The sequence below is a fragment of the Archocentrus centrarchus genome, chromosome 4, assembly GCF_007364275.1.
Source record: "Archocentrus centrarchus isolate MPI-CPG fArcCen1 chromosome 4, fArcCen1, whole genome shotgun sequence".
NCBI lineage: Eukaryota > Metazoa > Chordata > Actinopteri > Cichliformes > Cichlidae > Archocentrus > Archocentrus centrarchus.
Window position 1 is genome coordinate 7,558,095 of NC_044349.1, and position 19,591 is coordinate 7,577,685.

Here is a 19,591-nt window from a genome sequence, read left to right on the forward strand (position 1 = left end):
TCAATTTATAATTTTTATGTAATGTGTATTTTCTAGACTTTTTGGTTGAGATTCTGTCTCTCACCATTAAAAAGAAACTACCATAAAAATTAGAGAGTGTTCAGTTCTTTGTTAAGTGAGCAAACTTACAAATTCAGCAGGGGATCAAATAATTATCCCCCCCACTCTATGAAATTCCAGAGCATTAAATAAAACTTGAACCTAGGGAATAATCAAGAATTTATTTGGTGGCATCATAAATCAAATGACCAGAAGAATTGTTTTCTCATCGATTTCTATACAGCTGAACTTCTTTTTTAATCTAGATAGACTGCCCCCTTGGTGCCCATTAGAAAGACGACAGTTTTTAGACATTTATGCACTTCATTTATGTGTTTGCTATTTAGACCCAGAGGCTACATCCACTTTTATGTATCGCCTGTGCTGCCAGTGTAGGACACTATGTGGGACGTTAAGGTCAGGGTGGATGAGCATAAAGTGTGTATGACTTTCATTGAGGAGAACAGAGCTTCCGTTTTACTACAGACGTGTAATTAACAGACACGCAATTAATCCTGTTTTTATTAACAACAATCCACAATTTTCTCTGACTGTAATCAAGTGGTTTAACCCTAATCATACCATATTCATAGTTTATTTGGCATAACCACGTTCTTTCCTAAACCTTTTGCAGCTGCTATTCAAAAATATTGTTGACAGCAAAGAGGAGCATGTCCTTCAATGTAGTAAGGTTTTACACCATTGTCTGTTTGCTTTTTTGTCTGACAATAGGTTTGCTAAGAGACCATTCCTCAGCATGGACTGAATATGTCTTTGCATTGCTCTTCAGTATAATGTTACCAGTTTTTTTTTTGGCTAAGGAAGAGGTTATTTCATGTTCTCTGGAAAAAGCAAATAACTGCTTCTGCAAAGACTATAGAGGAGCCACAATCAATTAATAATATAATTAAGTGTCCGTGAATGTCATCTGCTGAACTAAGTTTGTTCAATATAAATGCTCCTTTGAATAGTTCTTAAAACCTGCTACAGATAATAAGAAAAACCAACCAGCACTAGCTTTTTGTGATGCATTTCATAATGGTTTTCAAATGCTTCTTTGGTCCATCTTGAAAGTTGCCAGTTCAAAAAGACTTAATATATATATTCATCAGAATAAGACATACAAGAAGGCAATAAGGCAAGGTCAGCCCATTAGCATCAAGAAGAATTCCATTTGAGTTCTGAAAATGATTCAAATAAGATTATTCAAACCGGAGTGCAGTAATGCCAATCCATTAGCGGCCTATCTTAGGAAAACAAGATTTCAGGACTCAATAAAAGACTAAATGACTTGTTAAGACAGAGGTTTACTTCATAAAAGGTATCATGGCAATTCAGTCCATCTAAAAGCACAAAAACAAACTCTCACTTGACAACTGCTGTGCACAATATGTCCACACAGTCCAAAAGTGAACAATAATGACCGCTGGGACTCTGTCAATCAGCTGATAGTGACACTAATAAAACATTCCACTCTCTGCTAATCACATTTAGCTGTCATTAACCACTGCACAACAAGACTTATTCAGGCCTAATAAAATCATAAAACATTTCTTCTTCTTTTTTTTTTTTTTAAAGTATTCAGAAACATGGTTTTAGAGATTTTGGAAAGCATGATAGAAGACTATTGACTTGTAGCTTAGCCTGGGAATGTACTGACTCCTGTGAAATCCCTATAAAATGTGAGACTGGTGGTCATCCATCATTATATTCAGACAGCATAGGCCTTTGTTGGTCCAGCACCGGTCAGCACTGGACTGGTCTGGCTAACAGAGAAACTGTAATGTGTGTGTGTGTGTGTGTGTGTGTGTGTGTGTGTGTGTGTGTGTGTGTGTGTGTGTGTGTGTAAGCGAGTCTGAGAGAAAGGCAGCTGAAACAGAAACAGTATGAAACAGAAAGCAGTGTGAGAGTGTGAGAGAGGGAGGCAGTTGACCTGGTGTCAATTAGGAGCCCATATCGTTCCATTCCCTGGGGGCGAGGCCGACTCTGAAACATTAAATCATTTCATTCACTTCAAACCGATCCTGCTGTTCCCCCCCGCCTCCTCCTCACACACTGCCTGTGCCTGAAATCTCCCGCTGCCTGCTGCTTTGGTGACATTTTCACTAAACTGTGGACTGGATGAAAGTAGCTTGGATCTCAGAGGCTATGATACTGCAGCGATGCCTCATTTAGAAGGCAGAGAGGTAAAAGAGCAAAGGAAAGGCTCGTTTTGGTAATCAGACACTGGATGAACCTTATGGTTTGGCTTAATTCAGAAGACAGCGGCAAGACATTAAATCTACCACAAGTTTATTTCAAATATATTTCTGAGCACCACCTATTCCAAGTTTACACCGCAAAGAGATGGTGGTCGCATAAATGACCTCTTAGGATCTTAATCAAGAATGCTTTTGCTTTAGGTCAAGCTAATAAACAATATCATAATGTATGAACACATAATGTAAATAATCATGATAATTCTAGTCTGAGAAAGCATTTCATGTACTTCCAGGAAAAAATTTGAAGACATGCTCATGAAAGACCATCTTCACATAGCAAAAAATATTAATGCACAAACATCACATTAAGAGCACACTAACAGCAGTAGGTATAAAGTAGTTAGTATGAAACCAAATACCAACATAGTGCTCACAAACACAAACTAAAACAACTTTTAAATCATGTTTTACAGCTGAAATTTACTTCGCATAAGATTTTGATCGAGTTTGCATGAACACATAGGCGTTTGGAAATGATCACACACGCCTAAGCATTGTTAAACTTCATGCAAATTCTCAAACTGATTTAGTAATAAATCCCATATTTCCGATCATTGTTTGTTGGTGGCAGACTCCAAATCAGCTTTTCCATAAAATCCTCTCTGACAAAATGTGACAAACTATTGTTGTTCTTTGTCTCCATATCACTCTAATCCTCTTTCTGTCTTTCTGCCTCTCCATCCCTCCATCCGCTCTCCCCAACCACACAGAAAAGGCCTCAGTACTGACCGCTACAAACACACACACACACACACACACACACACACACACACACACACACACACACAGCTATGGTCGGCTCTGTGGGTCTTACTGGGGGGCTTAGCTGTGTGGTTACATTTTACATGTGTGTCCGTGTTAAATTGTGAGCTGGCCTGGGTGTCACTGGGTTTTGGCTGTTGGGCAGTGTGTGTGTACGTGTGTGTGTATGTGTGTGTTTATGGCTACAGATGATGAACTTGGCCAGACGTGGAAGAAGGCTAGCCGGATTTGGCTATTCACACTGTGTGTGTAACTTGTGGGCACATGCTTACATTGAATGGGGTTGCAGGACGCATACATGTGCATGCCTGCATCTGTGTGTGTGTGTGTGTGTGCGCGCACACGCTTGGCGGTCGTCATAGGTATGCAGCAGATCAGTTTAAGCCTCATAAACCCATTGTTGTGCAATAAACCCATCCTTTTTCATCTGTTATAACCTCTTTGTTTGATACTTTATGCATGGAAACACACTTAGGACTAATATGCTATAATACATCAGTGGGGGCAGAGCAACATTTCCATGAAACAAGGATCGAGACTTTGGTACAGATTTTCACACATGAAACCACATCAAGTCTGCAAAATGAAATGGGGAAAGGACTGATTTGCTACAAATGACAAGTCTGTCCTGTCAAGACAAACAACAGAATTAAATAGAAATGTACCGATCAACCAACCACAGACTGATTTCCAGCATTCTCGGCCCTTACCGGTGACCAGTAAACCAATTAAAAGCTGGTCCATTTCATGCACGTGTGACGCATGTCACAGCCACATGCTAATGTGTCATTAGCATGGAAGCTGTTCACTGTGAGTGAAGCCACAAAATTCACCAAAGTAAACCACAGGAGGTTCACCACAAGTATTTTTTGGATGTACAGCAATTCAGCAAATTACTGGATACATCTTGCCAGTAGCAGAGCACTTTACTTTCAGTTGCTTCAGTGAGAGAAAATCCTGTAACTTACTGCAGTTTGGGGAAAATTGTAAAGTTTAATTATTTCTTTTAATATGAAAGTTATATTTTGCATGAAGAAAAGTTGATTTTTGTTTGTATATACTGTCTGTTATAGGTCTTAGAAAGAAAATTATAAGTGAATGGGTAAAAATGGATCCCAGGGTCATTAGTTATTATTAATCTCTGGCTCTCTTCCACAGTGTGTCTTTTGTCCTGTCTCTCTCTCCTCATCCCCAACCAGTCACGGCACCTGACTGCCCCTCCCTGAGCCTGGTTCTGCTGGAGGTTTCTTCCTGTTGAAAGGGAGTTTTTCCTTCCCACTGTCACCAAGTGATTGCTCATAGGGGGTCGTTTTGACTGCTGTGTTTTCTCTGTAACTCTTGTAGGTCTTTACCTTACTATATAAAGCACCTTAAGGCGACTGTTTGTTGTGACTGGCACTATATAAATAAAATTGAGTTAATTGAAATATAGTCTTACAGTATTATTGTTCCAAAGATCATTTTTGATGTTTAATTTGCACTGGTATTATTCCAACAAGAGGCTTCAAAGAGTGAAAAAAAGACACTTGTCAATACAGGTCACATATCTGACTGACATGGCAGTTAAATTAAAGGTCAGGGTCAGTTAAACTGCTACAAATGTGAGTGGGCTGAGGTTGGATTCAGGGTTCAAAGGGCAAAGAAACTAACCATTTAATACAAGAATGGCTCCATTGATTAAGTTATCATATTAATGGTTTAATTTAAAGATTTGGTTCCTGTCAATGACTAATTGAATACAAAGGGTGTCATGTGACAGATTTAAAATGCTCTGTTAGATGTCTTGTAGAACAAAAAAACAGGAAAATGTAAAACTAACTGTTGTTTGAGATTAATACATTTTATATAATAGAAAAACTGCACCAGCCCAACTTTGACTTAACAGGCAGTCATTTTGAGTGATAGAAACCAAACCAAATGATTTTATGCTGAAAGCCACTGAACTTAGTGCATGTTCATTTAGCTTGTCATCCAAGCCCCTGCATCCAGATGACAACCCTGATCACAAAAAATGTTTCTTTAGTGCAACTTCAGATTAAAGTTTTGAGCACAAACAAGTACCAGTGAGTGCGCGTTTATTCCCCAGCTCCTCTGAAATGCTGTGAAGTCTCCTCGTTGCTAAACTAACACAGTGCCGATTAAAGTGGATTTCGAGCTTGTTGCATTTGATCAAAGTCCAGCTGATATCAGAATCACAGAGCAGCTAAGCTCCTAGAGCCAAATCCATAATAATACTCCTACACCACCCACAACAAAGACACAGCCAACGCAAGTAAATAAACGCAGGCAGAAAATATCATTTGAGGATCCCTCCTATCTGAGTGAAATAATACTGCTGAATACAAACTGCCATAATTGGCTGAAGAATTAGGTTGATAAAAGATGGGACCTGGACAGTAAATCCATTCAGCTCATCTGTTTACTGCTGAAGCTTTTGAACAAAACTGTAGTTTGTGTTTGATAGCGTGTCACAAAGATAAGTGTCACAAAGAGTTACGCATTTGTATTTATTTGTATTTCTTTTTTCATTGATCTCTTAACTGCAAGGAAAAAAGCCGACAAAGTAAAAAGATTTAGGTTTCTGACCAAAGAACAAAACAAACAAAAAAAAAAAAAAACCACCACCGTCATAACAAGATGTGTGTTTGATCATGTTAGCATTTTCATGCAGCTGGTTAATCTAAGCTAAGCTCCATCTTCAAAAGCTGTTTTGTAAAAACCTGCAAGAGGCATTTTCAGCTCTCTCATTGTGCCGTGCTGTCAATATTTTCTTCCTTAGCATTAACCCTAAAAACAGATGTGCAGGACGAACAGTAAAATACTAATGTGTAATGTCTTAATGTACAATAAAAGAGGGGCAACCTCTAAAAAGAAATGAATGCACGCACTTCTATCTCATCCACGTGCATGCCTCTCCTCTGCTTAGGGAGCGGAAAAAAGTTTTCTCTGTCAGCCTCTTAAGTGGCTGGCCTTCAGCTATATTACCCTCTTTTCCTCCTCCCTCCACCTATCCCTCCATCACATCTTAATGTGTTTGATAAAACATCAGGCGTAGAGGGAAGGGCACATGGCAGATGATGTGCTTTTTTGGCCGAAACAGGCATCAACTAAAGGATGAGAATAAAGGGCTGAGTCTGCTCTGTCTGTCTGTTTGAGTCTGTCCGTCCACTTGCTGCATTAAGAAGCCGGACGGCATCTTTTCAAAGCCAGCCACTCTCGTTGGACCGCTGCATCTCAGGCCTTTTGTGCCCCCTCAATCTCTCCATCCAACCACCACAATCCCCACACCCCTCCTCAGCCCATTGCTGAGTGTCTGTAATGGCCCAGACGTGGAGTAGGGTGGGTGGGTGGATGGGGGGGGACTAAGGAAGTGAGAGGAATGGAGGAAGAAAAAGAGACCGAGCAGGAGGAACTGGAGGGTGAAGGAGAGAAGGCACAAAAGGAGGAGAGAGGGAAGTGATGGAAAAAGTGGTGGCGGAGCAGAAAGAGGGGACACAGGAGTGAGATGGGGCGGAGGGGGGGGGTGTCTTTAGGAGGAAGCCAGGCGGCACTAAGCATCTCTGTTGCTGCGCAGTCAGGCCTGCCTGCCCCCCGGCAATGAAAACCTCCCCCCCTTCCCCCGCACCACATCCCGCTCTGACCGCAGCGTCCTCCTCTCCTCCTCTGCCCACTTCCTCCTCTCATCCCACCTCACACACTCCCACTTTCATTCAGATTTGCCACTCTTATAAGGACTTTTCATGTCCATGCTTTAAACCTGTTAACCCGAGGCTGTCTCGCACTGTTTTTTCTCTTACGACATGGTCACTACGTGTCTCAGTGAGGTCAGTGTACCATACATGCTTTAGGCTACATTTAATGAGAAAGTATGTAAAAATAAAAATACTTTTTATATCAAAAGTAGCATACAAAGAATTATGGAAGATGATGTTTTTCAGTTGTGTGTATCCACAGGGCTGAAGGTTTGAAGTACCCCATTTTAATTTCACCATAATACTGTTGAAATATTAATACAATCACCATGAACCCAAACTCATAAAAAGAGCAGCACTGCACATTTTGGTGCAATATTCAGGTATGGCTTTACAGCAGACACAGTGGAAAAAGGGCAGTCTAAAGGTGGAAAACAGATTTTAAAAGATGAAAAAGTTTCAAAGTCTTCCCTACAGGTAGACTGAGTCAAGATGCAACACCTTCACTCACAATGCAATGGTTTGTGTTAACTGTATCTTTTGGCATCATTTGACAAAATACTCTGTGGTGCTTTACAGCACAAATCATGCAGGTGATTGATTTGCCGAGTATAAATGGAGCTAAAAAATTAAAAGTTGCTTAATTTCACAGCAGCCAGAGACACAAAGGAGGGGAGTAATAACTTGCAGCAGCATCTTTTCTAAGGGACTCGGGATAAATGAATTCTTAATTTTGAGGAACAGCTTCATCGGTGTGAGCATAACAATCATCTTGCACTGATTTGTTTACAATAATTTCAAGAAGGTAGAAATATTAACTTGCCATCGGCACAAATGTCTCTAACTCAAACGAAAAGAATCACTGTTTGGCCTGTTGTCAACTTCAGTCATCCTGTTCAGTCTTTATAAGAACACACACACACACACACACACACACACACACACACACACACACACACACACACACACACACACACACACACACACACACACACACACACACACACACACACACAGTCAGTGGCCTCAGGACTAATTGCTAGATTGGAGCAGATTTTCTAGTTCAGTTCAGGGCTGTAATTGTGAGGAGAGCTGGGAGGAATGACATGGCTTCAAGCTGAGAGGACAAATCACCAGAGGCCACTGATTAGACTGCACCGATGTTCACATATCCGTGTGTGTGTGTGTGTGTGTGTGTGTGTGTATGAGAGAGAGTCTATGTATGTATTGGGGGTGAGGGGTTAAGCCAACCATCTCTCACTTCCAAGTTTCTGTGGCAGTGACCCCAAAAAGTCACACGTGCGCACACACACTTGCACACACACCTACACACACACGCGCACGCACACACACACACCAAGTTGACCCCTGCAGACTCCACGGTGCCACACACAGGCTGTTGAGAGTAATTTGAGAGCCTAATTGCGATGTACTACAAAAGAGAAAACTACAACTCTGCTGAATGCATTTATCTCTCTGAAAGCAAATGAGATTTATCAAGAACATGCCTCAAAAAAATTATTATTTGAAATAGTCACTTTGTAGAGTCTGTAAAGAAAAATGGAAGAACTTCTTTGCAACTTCCCATCCCTTCCACAAGACTGTTTGCGTGCAATGTAAAATAGATCTTAATTTTGTACAAAAACGCCGGCTTCAAGTCAAACACTGCAAGCTAGAAGACGAAGAACATGAAAACCAGGGAAGACTTTCACATTTGAGCAGCAGGTAAAATCTGAGCAGGAAAACTGCTCCCTATGTCCTAAAATCCATGCAGTAATTCAAGAAGGTTTTGAGATTGCAGTGTGTTACTGAGAGGCAAAATAATGACAGCTTCATGGTAGCAGCATTACAAATGTCAGTATACTAGAATAGCCTACTCATAATAATTTGGTGCCATAGTAGCATCTCCTCTTAAACTAGCTACAAAAAAAAAACTAAAAGTGAAGGAACTGGGACACAGTCTTCTTTCCACTTTCACTGCTGCAGTGCTCTTAAGCAATGTATCTGGTCTCCAGACATGTATGGATGTCCTGGTCAGCTGCGTGAGAGAATGCCTGCAGGACTTTTGAATAAAGCGTACAGTGCAAAGTGGATAGATATTATCCAAAAGCAAATTGTGCAGACAGCTTCTAATTTACTATAATGTTACTCTACCATAACTCCAAGATGAACACAGCTACAGAACAGAGCCAAAAAAGAATAATTTCCTGCAACCCACGTCTAGCTCTCTTCCTCTCCCCGCAGGAGGACCCTCAGACACAGCAGGACAGGAAGGAGACATGCCGAGAGAGATGGCAACACACACAGAGACACACAGCACCGTGAGCATTTTGCTCCCAGATAAACCTGCATGAAAACACCAGCACAGCCAGGAAGGCCTGCTTAGAGACACTTATTCCTCACTCCCTCTACATCTGCACCCGCACCTGGGCTCTCTCGTGGCGTAGCTTGCTTTAATAAGAGTGAGAGTGAAAGAGAGAAAAAAGGGAAAGGATATGAAGACATTCGCACACCCAATCGAACCACTCTGTATCGCTCGGTCAGTCGGTAACAGAGTCAGTAAATCATCCACCCAAGTCTTTTCAGTCAGCTTACCTTGCCATGATGTCATGGTTGTCATTATGACAAGGGCCACGGTCCTCTCATCTGATTGGATGTACTCCAAACCAGCACTACATCCATGGCAGGGAAAGGAAAGCAGACTCCACACTCACAAAGCTGTAATACTGATTTCTTTCTTTTTTTGTCTCTTTTTCTGCCTCTTTTTTGGTCTTGTTGCAAGCCTCATGTTTCTTTTTTTCCCTCCATTCTCAGCCTAGCCTCCTAATGAGCTTTAGACTTCCTCAGATTAAATGCCCTTCTACACTATGACCTGCAACATTTCTGGGCTGGATAAGAAATTGATTTCTTCACTAACACTCTATCTTCCCTACCTAGTGACCTACTTCTTCATCACTTTTCCTTAGCCTAGCATCCACTGCGGCCTTTTCTCAGCCTCCACTCCCTTACCTTTTTCTCACCTTAGTTGGGTTGCACCCCGCCCTCTCACCCTCTCACTACCACCCACCCACCCTCAACCCCCCACAGCCTCGCCTGGCTTGTCATCCCCTTAACCCCCAGCCTTGGAGCTTGTACCCGGCCTCAGCTCTCCCTCTCCCTGCCTCTCCTCCAGCCTGCCTTCCCCTCCACTCTGCCTCCCAGAGCCCCCAGCCTTTGCTCAGTGTTCAAGGGGAGAGCAGCTAGGAATGCTGTGGCTCTAGACGTTTTGTCCAAGCCCTAGGTTCTCTTTCACTGAGGCAAGATTAGTTCATACAAAAACTCAACAATACACCACTGAAAGCCATTGTGATATTCAACATTTTTCACATAGCGGAGCAGAATAGACAATGCGGCAGCGGGAAAGCCCGAAGCGGACTAGCAGGGCTGATGGCTGATGGTATCTCAGCTGAGCGAGGCCTTAATCCCTTTTATACACACACACTCACACAAGTATACACACTCTCAACAGCCTGGAGACAGCAAAATCAATACTGCTCGCTCTGTCTCTGAGTGTGGATCAGTGGGTGGATGAGTGTGATAGGGAGAAAAAAGAAAATACTGTGTGTGTGTGTGGTGTGTGTGTGTGTGTGTGTGTGTGTGTGTGTGTGTGTGTGTGTGTGTGTGTGTGTGTGTGTGTGTGTCTTAAGCATTCTTAGATCTTTGTATATGAACGATTTCTCAAGGTTCTCTTGTACAGGAACTAACTGAAGCAAATGTGAGGGCACCTTTACTTCAAACAAATTAAAAACAAGAAGATTTTTGTTGCTGTTGTTCTTGTTAAAGACAATGTGGAACTGCAACCCACCTGAAATCGACAGAAAGCATTTGGAGGTCTGTTAAGCAACCACCCAATTTAAGCCCAAACAGCATTTCTGTATAAAATACAGCTGACTCTCAGTGGAATTGTATTGTCACAATACAATTCTCCTGTTTAAGCATTTTACAAAGGACAAAACCAAGCTAATTTAAGTTGATTTCTGTGAATTTGTCCAACTTTCATTGTTATATCATTAATATAATTTTGATATGAATTTAAGTAAAATATAATTTTATTGTGGTTTTTAAATTGAGGTTATTAAGAAATTAAGATTTCAAAGTAATATACTTGGTGTGGGTGTGTGTATATCTGACTCAAAAACTAGGCAGCTAAGTTTGATACATAACTTTACGCACAGTATCGCTTAACTTGTTTCACATCAGGACTTTATACGCGATGATTAAAAGGCTTCTTCAGCTACTTCACAAGACAATATCCCGCAGCAAAGAAAGTGTAAAACCAATACAACAAACATCAAGCTGTCCTGACTTTTAATCTGTAACAGGTTGAGCTGGAAAATAGTGACCCGCAGCTAGGGCAACTTAACATCTCTGGTGATATCACTTATCTATAGTTTTATAGAAATCATAAGGTGCTCCAGCAAGGAGTGAACTGAATCTGATGTGCAAAAGAGAGAGCAGCCGTTTAACAAACATAACACCCCTTTAAAAATCCACATATGGCTGATACACTCATGTCAGAGTATCTGGGTCTTCAGTCCAGCAAATTACAATATAACTAGGTTATAAATATCTTCCAACAGTGAAAGCTGGGCTGGCTTCATTTATTTTTTTACCTTGACACAGTGGAATGCTGTGCAGAATGTTAACTGCATTCCTTGAAGATGAACAGCAAAGAGCCACTAAAGTGAGAGAAGGAAAGAAAAAAATTTTAAATAAAGAACTGCCAATTTTCATTCACAAGGACAGCGCCAGATCTCCAGCTCTGGGCATGGAATCAGTCTGCAAAAGCATTTATGATTACAGCTGGTTAATGTATGACTGCCATGTCATGTAAAACTCATAAATCAAGTCACGCCGGCGGAAACATTTCATAAAACATGATTAAAAGTGTCATGTAACACTGGGAGCAACGGTTGTCAGAGTGAGACATGTTAATTGTGCACTAATGCTATGTAATGAATGTCATCAGCCCGAGGCATCGGCTAACGAGCTAAATGAACTGGCACTAATGGGCCCGTTAGCTTATCTTAGCGCTAACATTAGCTAGCATAATAAAGGGTTTGTCTTCTGCTGACAGCAGCTGACGACTGTGAGTGGCACGGCAAGTTTCTAGAGGTGTCACATTAGAATTAGATGCTTCTTTTAAAAAAGCTTTTAGACATCAACAACAACAGGAAAACAAAGACTCAGATGGCTTTTTGTCCTGCAGACAGCTAAATGTAAAGACATAAAAACAGATTTGTACACTTATTTTTTAAATTTTATTTTTTTTTGCTTTCTCATGGCTTTGCTGTAGGCCTTCCTCTTGCTCTCCACCTGGCCTCCAAATCCAGATCCGGGATCCAGCTGCCAGGCTTTCCCCGGACCCCCAAGTCCGCTAGGTAGCAGAGGAGAAGAAAGAGAAGAAGAGGAGGACGAGGAGGGAGGGAACAGGGGCCCTCTCTCTCTCTCTCTCTCTCTTTTCTTCCAATTGACCAATTGACAGGTGATTGATGGCTATCTCTTCAGCCTGACAAAGAGTAGCATTAGCATAACTAAAGCAATGTACAGTAGAGTGGGGCAAACAGTAAATTACATGTTACCCCCCACTCAGCTCTCACTCGCTTCTCTTTACCTCTCCCTCACTCTCACTCTCTCTCTCTCACTCTCCCACTCCACTCATTCATTCATTCAGCCGAACACCACGGCAGGCAAACAAAACAAAACAAAGTATGCTTTTTGTCCCTCGTGTGAGCCCTTAAACAGTACAGCTTGACAGCTTCTTTAGAAGGAGGCACACAAAAGGCCTGACAGTGAGAGAGAGCGACAGAGAGAGAGAGACTAAAAGAGAGAGAAACAGTACAGTACAATGTGAGTAAGACACTGACCTTGGTGAGGGTTACTGTGCTGTTGTTCGAGATGGCTCTCACACAATGTGTGTGTCTGTGTGTTTGAGGGGTGCAAACTGTAAAGTGATTGTCAGTGAAGTGAGTATTCAGACCACAAGCTTGTTCTAAATGTTTAAGATGTTCTCCGTCTGAAATCTATTTCAAGCAGCTGGGACACTGGTACCCAACGGTAAATTACAAAATTTTGATTTAGCACTTTCCTTCCATATTTGTATTTGCTGAACCGATTTCGGTTTCTATTGTGACGTCATGTGCAAATTGCTCAAGAGTTGTCTGCCATATTGGATGTGATACAACTACTGGGAAAAATGTGTATTCCTTAATTGACTGGTGAGTGGTTCTCAAAGGTTTCTGTCTCGCTGGGTGAAACTGGTTGCAAAGAGGGTGCTGCACCAAAAGACCCCCTTGTGATTGCTTTGGTTGCTAGCAGATTGCCATGGTTGCCTGTAGTTTGTATCACTAACTAGCAAAGCGAGCTGGCAGAGCTGAAGATGTTAAGGGGTTCATTGGGAGTGATCAGGATGGACAGGATTAGAAATGAGTACATCAGAGCGACAGCTCAGGTTAAGCGGTTTGGAGACAAATTTAGAGAGGCAAGACTGAGATGGTTTGGACATGGAAGAGGACAGATAGCGGATATACTAGCCATAGCATGTTGAAGATTGAACCACCAATCAGAAGGGAAAGACCTCAGAGGAGGCTCATGGATGCAGTGAAGGAGGACATGCAGAAGGTTGGTGTGACAGAGGAGGTGCTAGGGACAGAAGACCGTATACTTCTTTGCAACCAATGTCCTTTAGTGATAGACAGTAAGCAACTTCCTACAACCACTCACCTACTGGTCAGAGAATACACATTTTTCCTTAGTGACTGGTGGTTGCCAAGGGGTCAGTGACCAGTATCTAGGCCTGTGTGATTGAGGCTTTAGCAATCAGTTTCCCAGTGGGTGCCACTGAACTCCAGCAATGAGTCGCCAGCCAGTTCAGGAATACATTTTTTTGGTGGCTGTCAGTCAGTTTCCATTCGGTCTCTTAGCCTGTGTGACTGGGGCATTATTCACTTGACAGAAAAACATTACACATCCAAAACAGTGGACAAGTTAATATCATGCAGTTAGTCGACACATGACTGTAAAATCTGAATAAGGCAGACCCATGGCACTCCAGAGATACTGAAGAGAATTTATAGGAAGATTGCGTAATGCCGACTATGACAATAGGTTATTTCTAGTTTGTTTGTTTGTTTGTTTTTTGTTTTGCTTTTTGGTAACACTAAGGCCGTACGTACCCTGTAATTACATGTAAGTACACGTAATTACAGGTATGTACCCTATAAGCAAATTTAAGTTCTGCATAATTCCTGGGTAATTTAGCCAAAAAACCAACAATGTATCCTCAGTCCTACATTGTGAGTATGCAGTACTTTTCGGGGCGTGGGTCATATTATGTAGTGGCTTAACCTAACATACAGGTATTTTACAGAATTTTGCCAAAACTGCCATAATGTCCGAGGTGTTTCCAAGATGATAAAACTTGCATCTACAAAAGTAAGGATTCAAAGAAACAGGGAAAGTTTTAATGTTGTGACCATGGGTTAGCTGCTCATATATTTCTTGTGACTGCTAACATGTTTTTTTTTGTTTTTTTTTTTTAAAAACTCTTTACTAGCAGGTGGCCATCAAAGTGACTGCAAATTAGGAGGACTGCTTGGATTTCAGAAGCTAAACTTTTTAATTAAGCATTATCCTCCTGGTCTAACCACACGGATGAGGAAGGTTGCTAAGCCACATCTGCTTGTCAGCAATTCAGTCATACCTGCAAGGCTTGATTTAAAGCCTAAGCTGCTGAACACCACCTGTATATTCAGTTTCACATACAAATATGTAAGTAAGATGAGATAAAGATGCTCTAAAATGTCAAAATCATCTTGCTACCATGACCACAGGGATTTTTTTTTTTTTTTTTTGCTTGCCAGCAATAAACAGCTCTTCCCTCAGATGTGTCTGCTCAACGCTTTGCACAAACAAGCTTCAAGCCAACCCTGGCTTTTAAGCACAAAAAACTGCTTGGCTAAGGTTAGGAAAAGATCACAGTCAACCCAAGATCACATACTTTGTTGAACCAACAACAACATGCACATTTTTCAAGAGTAGCACCACTTTACTAATGAATAAGTAAATGCAGCTGTCGGATTCATTTTAATGAAGTTAGTGTTCTAATACAGAGACGCTACGGCATGGAGCGCTTCGACAAATAAATGCAGGGTTATGTGGTAAAAAGGTGAATGTTATAATGCACTGGCCAGTGAGAAATGCATGGTTATTTCATTACTTGGGTCATGGGTGATCACGTGTTTCCAATGCTGGCATGTTGTGTTCACATTTTTACTTCTTGTTGGCTACATATTGTATATTATTGTCTGCACTTTTTCTCTTCTGAACGAGGATGATTGCTCAGTCTTGAGTTCAGATGTTGGAATGATCGTGTCATATAGCAGCAACACATCCCTGGCTGGATGGCGAGAAGGATGGGCGGACAGACAAGCAAAGGGGTGACCACATACTGGCCTGGTCTCCTCTCTCCACCACTTAGGCCAGCAATCTGGTCTCTAATTGTTCATTCATGGTGTGAATCTTTAAATGGGGGGCCCTAGCCTGGCGCTAAGATAATGGCTCACTCTGTGTCTTTAGCTAGTGAGGCTAAATTACCACTGGGTGCAGAGTTACCATGGAAATAGGCCACAATGAGAGTGATTAGTCTTGTGTCTTTTACACGCCGAGACACAGTTCAGTACCTCCAGTTCAGCAGGAAACATGGAAAGCCTCTTTCATTTCCTTCCTCTCTGTTACCCTCATATCAAAGAGTGTTTTATACAGTAAGAGTACCAGTGCAACATACGCAGGTTTAATTAACAACAATTAGAACAAATTGTGTTAAAAATAAAGCAGTGCACATGTATATATGTATCAAGACCATTTTGTTTTTGCCCCATTCTTTTTCTTATCTAAATGGACACTGAAGCCTTTTAGGTATACACGAGATGAGGAGATATTTATAGCTTCAAGCAAAGATATCAGTTTCATTTTTAGTTTTGTTTGCTATACCAACAGACACTTTCAGATGCTTCTTTCTTGCCACAAGTTTCTATGACAACCTTTTCAGTTACCAAGGCGCAGCGCCGCATCTTTTGCTGATGCTTCTTCTTTCCTTCACTGAGCCAGGGAGTTCTACTGGATTTCACTCTTTGTGGAGATTTGCTGCAGCTAATGCTGGTTAGTTTTTTTCTCCTTCATTTCAATTAGATATCAATTAGACTAAATGGCTTATTGGCTTTGTATATATATATATATATATATATATATATATATATATTTTTTTTTTTTTTTTTTTTGTTGTTTGTTTTTTTTTGTTTGTTTTTTTGTTTACTTTCCTGTTTTTTTCCTTTTTTTTCTGCTTTTTTAAGTTCTTTGCTTAGTTTCCTCCAAATTGTGTTTGTTCCTTCCCATCAGTGCCTCCTATACTCTTTTCCTCTCTGTACAGGTGTGTGTGCGTCTGTACTTGTGAGTATATGTGAGGATCCTATAACATTGACTGACTTATAGCTGATACCCAACCGATGGAGAGGAGAGGAGAGGAGAGGAGAGGAGAGGAGAGGAGAGGAGAGGAGAGGAGAGGAGAGGAGAGGAGAGGAGAGGAGAGGAGATAATCTGTCTCAGTGTGAAGCTGCCAGTGAACATCAGGAGTAGAGAAACTGAAATAGCCATCATTACCTGGTCCCCACTGAGTGGTCCCTGTATGTGTGCATGTCAGTCAGAAGACCAGTGATCATAATATTTCTTACCAGAGGAGGAGAGATACTAATCAGTAGAGAAGCAATATGATTCATCCTAGAAACACTTAGAGCTTTCAGTGTATGGCAGTGTTTTAAAAACATTTTTATAAATGTATAAAAACAACTCAAGGTTTCCACTGCTACTCTGAGTGTACAGATTTTCATCTTTCCAATGAAATTAACATACCATTACTGAAAGGCCATAGTCGAGGCCAAACAAATGCTCACCATTGATGGGAAAATTGCTGTCTGGAATGTGCCAGTGTTTGCTTGATTGAAGACTAAAAAGTTACTGTAAAAAATCAAAGGAAGATACCTGAGGTCCACTGAGAGCATTGGATCCTTTACTCTACCTTTAGTTTGATTTAGGCAACAAAAGCAGTTTGATTAAAAGGGACTCCTTATGCTCATTTCCAACTACATACTTTTATTCTTGGACTCTACTAGAGTAGTTTTGCATGATTCACAATTCAAAATACTCCTTCTTTATCTTATACCGGGCCTCAGCCTGACCCCAGGTCATTCCACTGTCTGAGGCCAGCCATAGCTCCTTTCCCCCTCACTGTCTTCACATTGGCTGCCCTAAAACAGAAGGTTTGAACAGCAGGTAGATTTGGCTTCAGTGCTTACAGCCAGAAGCTGTGTGCCTGAGATGACTGTAGTAAAGATACCCCCCTTACCCCACCCTCAATATTTGAAGCTTCGCCCATGCTATTTTAAGCATCCACAATTATAATAGTCTATACAGTGCTTAACAAATTTATTAGACCAACCAATATAAGGTTTATACCAGTGCTTCCCCAAATTAACACTATTGATAATTAGCAAAATTATTTTTATGTTTCTGGAATGGTTAATCCACCAGCGTGCAGAAGCACTTTAATCAAATTATATCTTTAATGCTAAAATAGAATTGTTGATGATTATTAATCAATTAATTATGTATGAATTTTCAAATGTTCTATTTAACAAAAAAAATTAAAAAAATAAAGCACATGTTTTTTGTTTGTTTTTTTTAATCAAGATGCCAAATTACAGTTACTTACTTGCACTCCTGAACAGAGAAATTAGTTTTAGTGGTTAAATCTTGTGCTCAACTAATTTTTGACTTCTCAGAGAAGTCCAGTGTGCTGGCTCAAATTTGGATATAAAAACATGAATTTGGTTCAGTGACTTAAGTAATTTTTTTAGTTTTAGTTTTAGATTTCTAAAATATTTGTTTTCTTGTTTTTAATGACAGGTGGTTCAATAAATTCAATAAATAAATTATGCAAAAACAGGGAAAAGCACAATAGCTCCACTGTAAGGTTAGGCAAACACTGCAGTTCCACTTAAATGTTATCAGAACAGACACATATTTGCTGTGCGGTAGCCAAAAAAAAAAAGGTCAAATTTTCAGTATGTTCAAAAAAATGTGAAAATATACCAAACTAATTAAAACTTATACCACTGTGTGATATAATCTACCATGGATAATAAGGAGCACTGGGCTTCTAGTAACATGAATCCTTTGCTAGGCAGTGAAATATATGGTTTCAGCGTTACTTTCTTTAGAGATGACACACAAGACACAAGAGTTTCTGGAAAATACAAAAGAACAGGAGTTTTGAGCACACAAGGACCTTAAATAGCACAAAAAGACTAACATTTCCACGCTACTCATTCTTCACAGTTAAATTAATTAAACCATAAAGCAATGCATATATGTCATCTTCACAAATGCTTTGGAAATATTAAGTGAAATCATTCATTTACCTTTAATTTAATGGTTACAGGCCTTAACATCAAACAGAGTTGCTTGATCACTTTAACTGGTCTGCTCATCAAAGTCTACTTTGTATCAGAATGACGTTCTTGCCTGGTATCCCCATTCTGAGATATTAAATATTCCCATTTTCACTGTAATCTCATTTTGCACCAATATGCAAATGCAGCCTCCAGTGTGTTACAGTGTCAGGTTTGTGACTTTGGGGGAACAAAAAAGATGAATCTCTCACTCGGTTCTTAGCATAATGCCGATAATGTCCAAATTAAAACACAAGTCATTTGAGGGACACTTACAGTGCTGTGAAAAAGTATTTGCCCCCTTCCTGATTTCTTAGATTTTTTTGCATTTTAATATTAGACAAAAATTATCTGATTAAACACAAAATGCAGTTTTTTAAATGATGAATTCATTTATTAAGGCAATAAAAGCTCCCCATACCTACCTGGTTCTATGTGAAACAGTAACTGCCCCATAAACTAATAACTGGTTTTGCCAACCTTGGCAGCAAGAACTGAAATCAAGTGTTTGTGATAACTGGCAATGAGTCTGTCACATCGCTGTGGAGGAATTTTGGCCCACTCTTTTTTGCAGAATTGTTTTCATTCAGCCATATTGTTTAACGTCATGCCAAAGTATCTCAATTGGATTTAAGTCCAGACTTTGAGTAGGTAACTCCAAAACCTGAGCCATTCAGAGGTGGACTTCCTGGTGTTTTTTTGGATCATTATTCCACTGCTCCATGAATGCTTGAGCTTCAGGGTATGAACTGATGGCCGGGCTGTGTTAGTTCTACTCCAGATGTAATGGCACAGCCACTCCTGGGAAGGTTCACCACTGTTCCAAGTTTTCTCCATTTGTGGATAATGGCTCTCACCGTGGTTCTCTGGAATTCCAAAGCCTTAGAAATTTGTCAGACAGGTTCTACTTAAGTTTTGTTGCAACAGGTCTGGCAGTGATCAGGCCTGGGTGTGGCTAGAGAAACTGAACTCAGTTTTCCAAAAAAAGAAAAAAAAATGTGGTTAATCACAGTTACTTTATGATTTAACAAGGGGAGCAATTACTTTCTCACACAGGGTCAGGTAGGGTTGATAGCTTTTTTCCATTAAATGTTATTTGATGATCTGAATCATGTAAGTGTGACAAATATGGAAGAAAAGAAAAGAAAAGAAAATAAAAGAAAAGAAAAGAAAAGAAAAGAAAAGAAAAGAAAAGAAAAGAAAAGAAAAGAAAAGAAAAGAAAAGAGAAATCAGGAAGAGGGCAAATACTTTTTTTCACAGCACTGTATGTCGTCAATTGGAGTGAAAGATATG

General features: G+C 40.4%; 1 long non-coding RNA gene across 2 annotated transcripts in view; it reads right to left on the minus strand.

Annotated features, from left to right (window-relative positions):
- The window catches only part of LOC115778764 (uncharacterized), a 160,617-nt gene that overhangs the window by 75,021 nt on the left and 66,005 nt on the right, over nucleotides 1-19,591 (minus strand). The window contains exon 1 of one of the 2 annotated variants that reach the window (XR_004019863.1): nucleotides 9,350-9,771. The exons of the other annotated variant lie outside the window; for it this stretch is intronic. This is a non-coding gene — a long non-coding RNA (uncharacterized LOC115778764). Of the gene's footprint in view, nucleotides 1-9,349; nucleotides 9,772-19,591 lie in introns of those variants that run through there. 2 annotated transcript variants of the gene reach the window in all.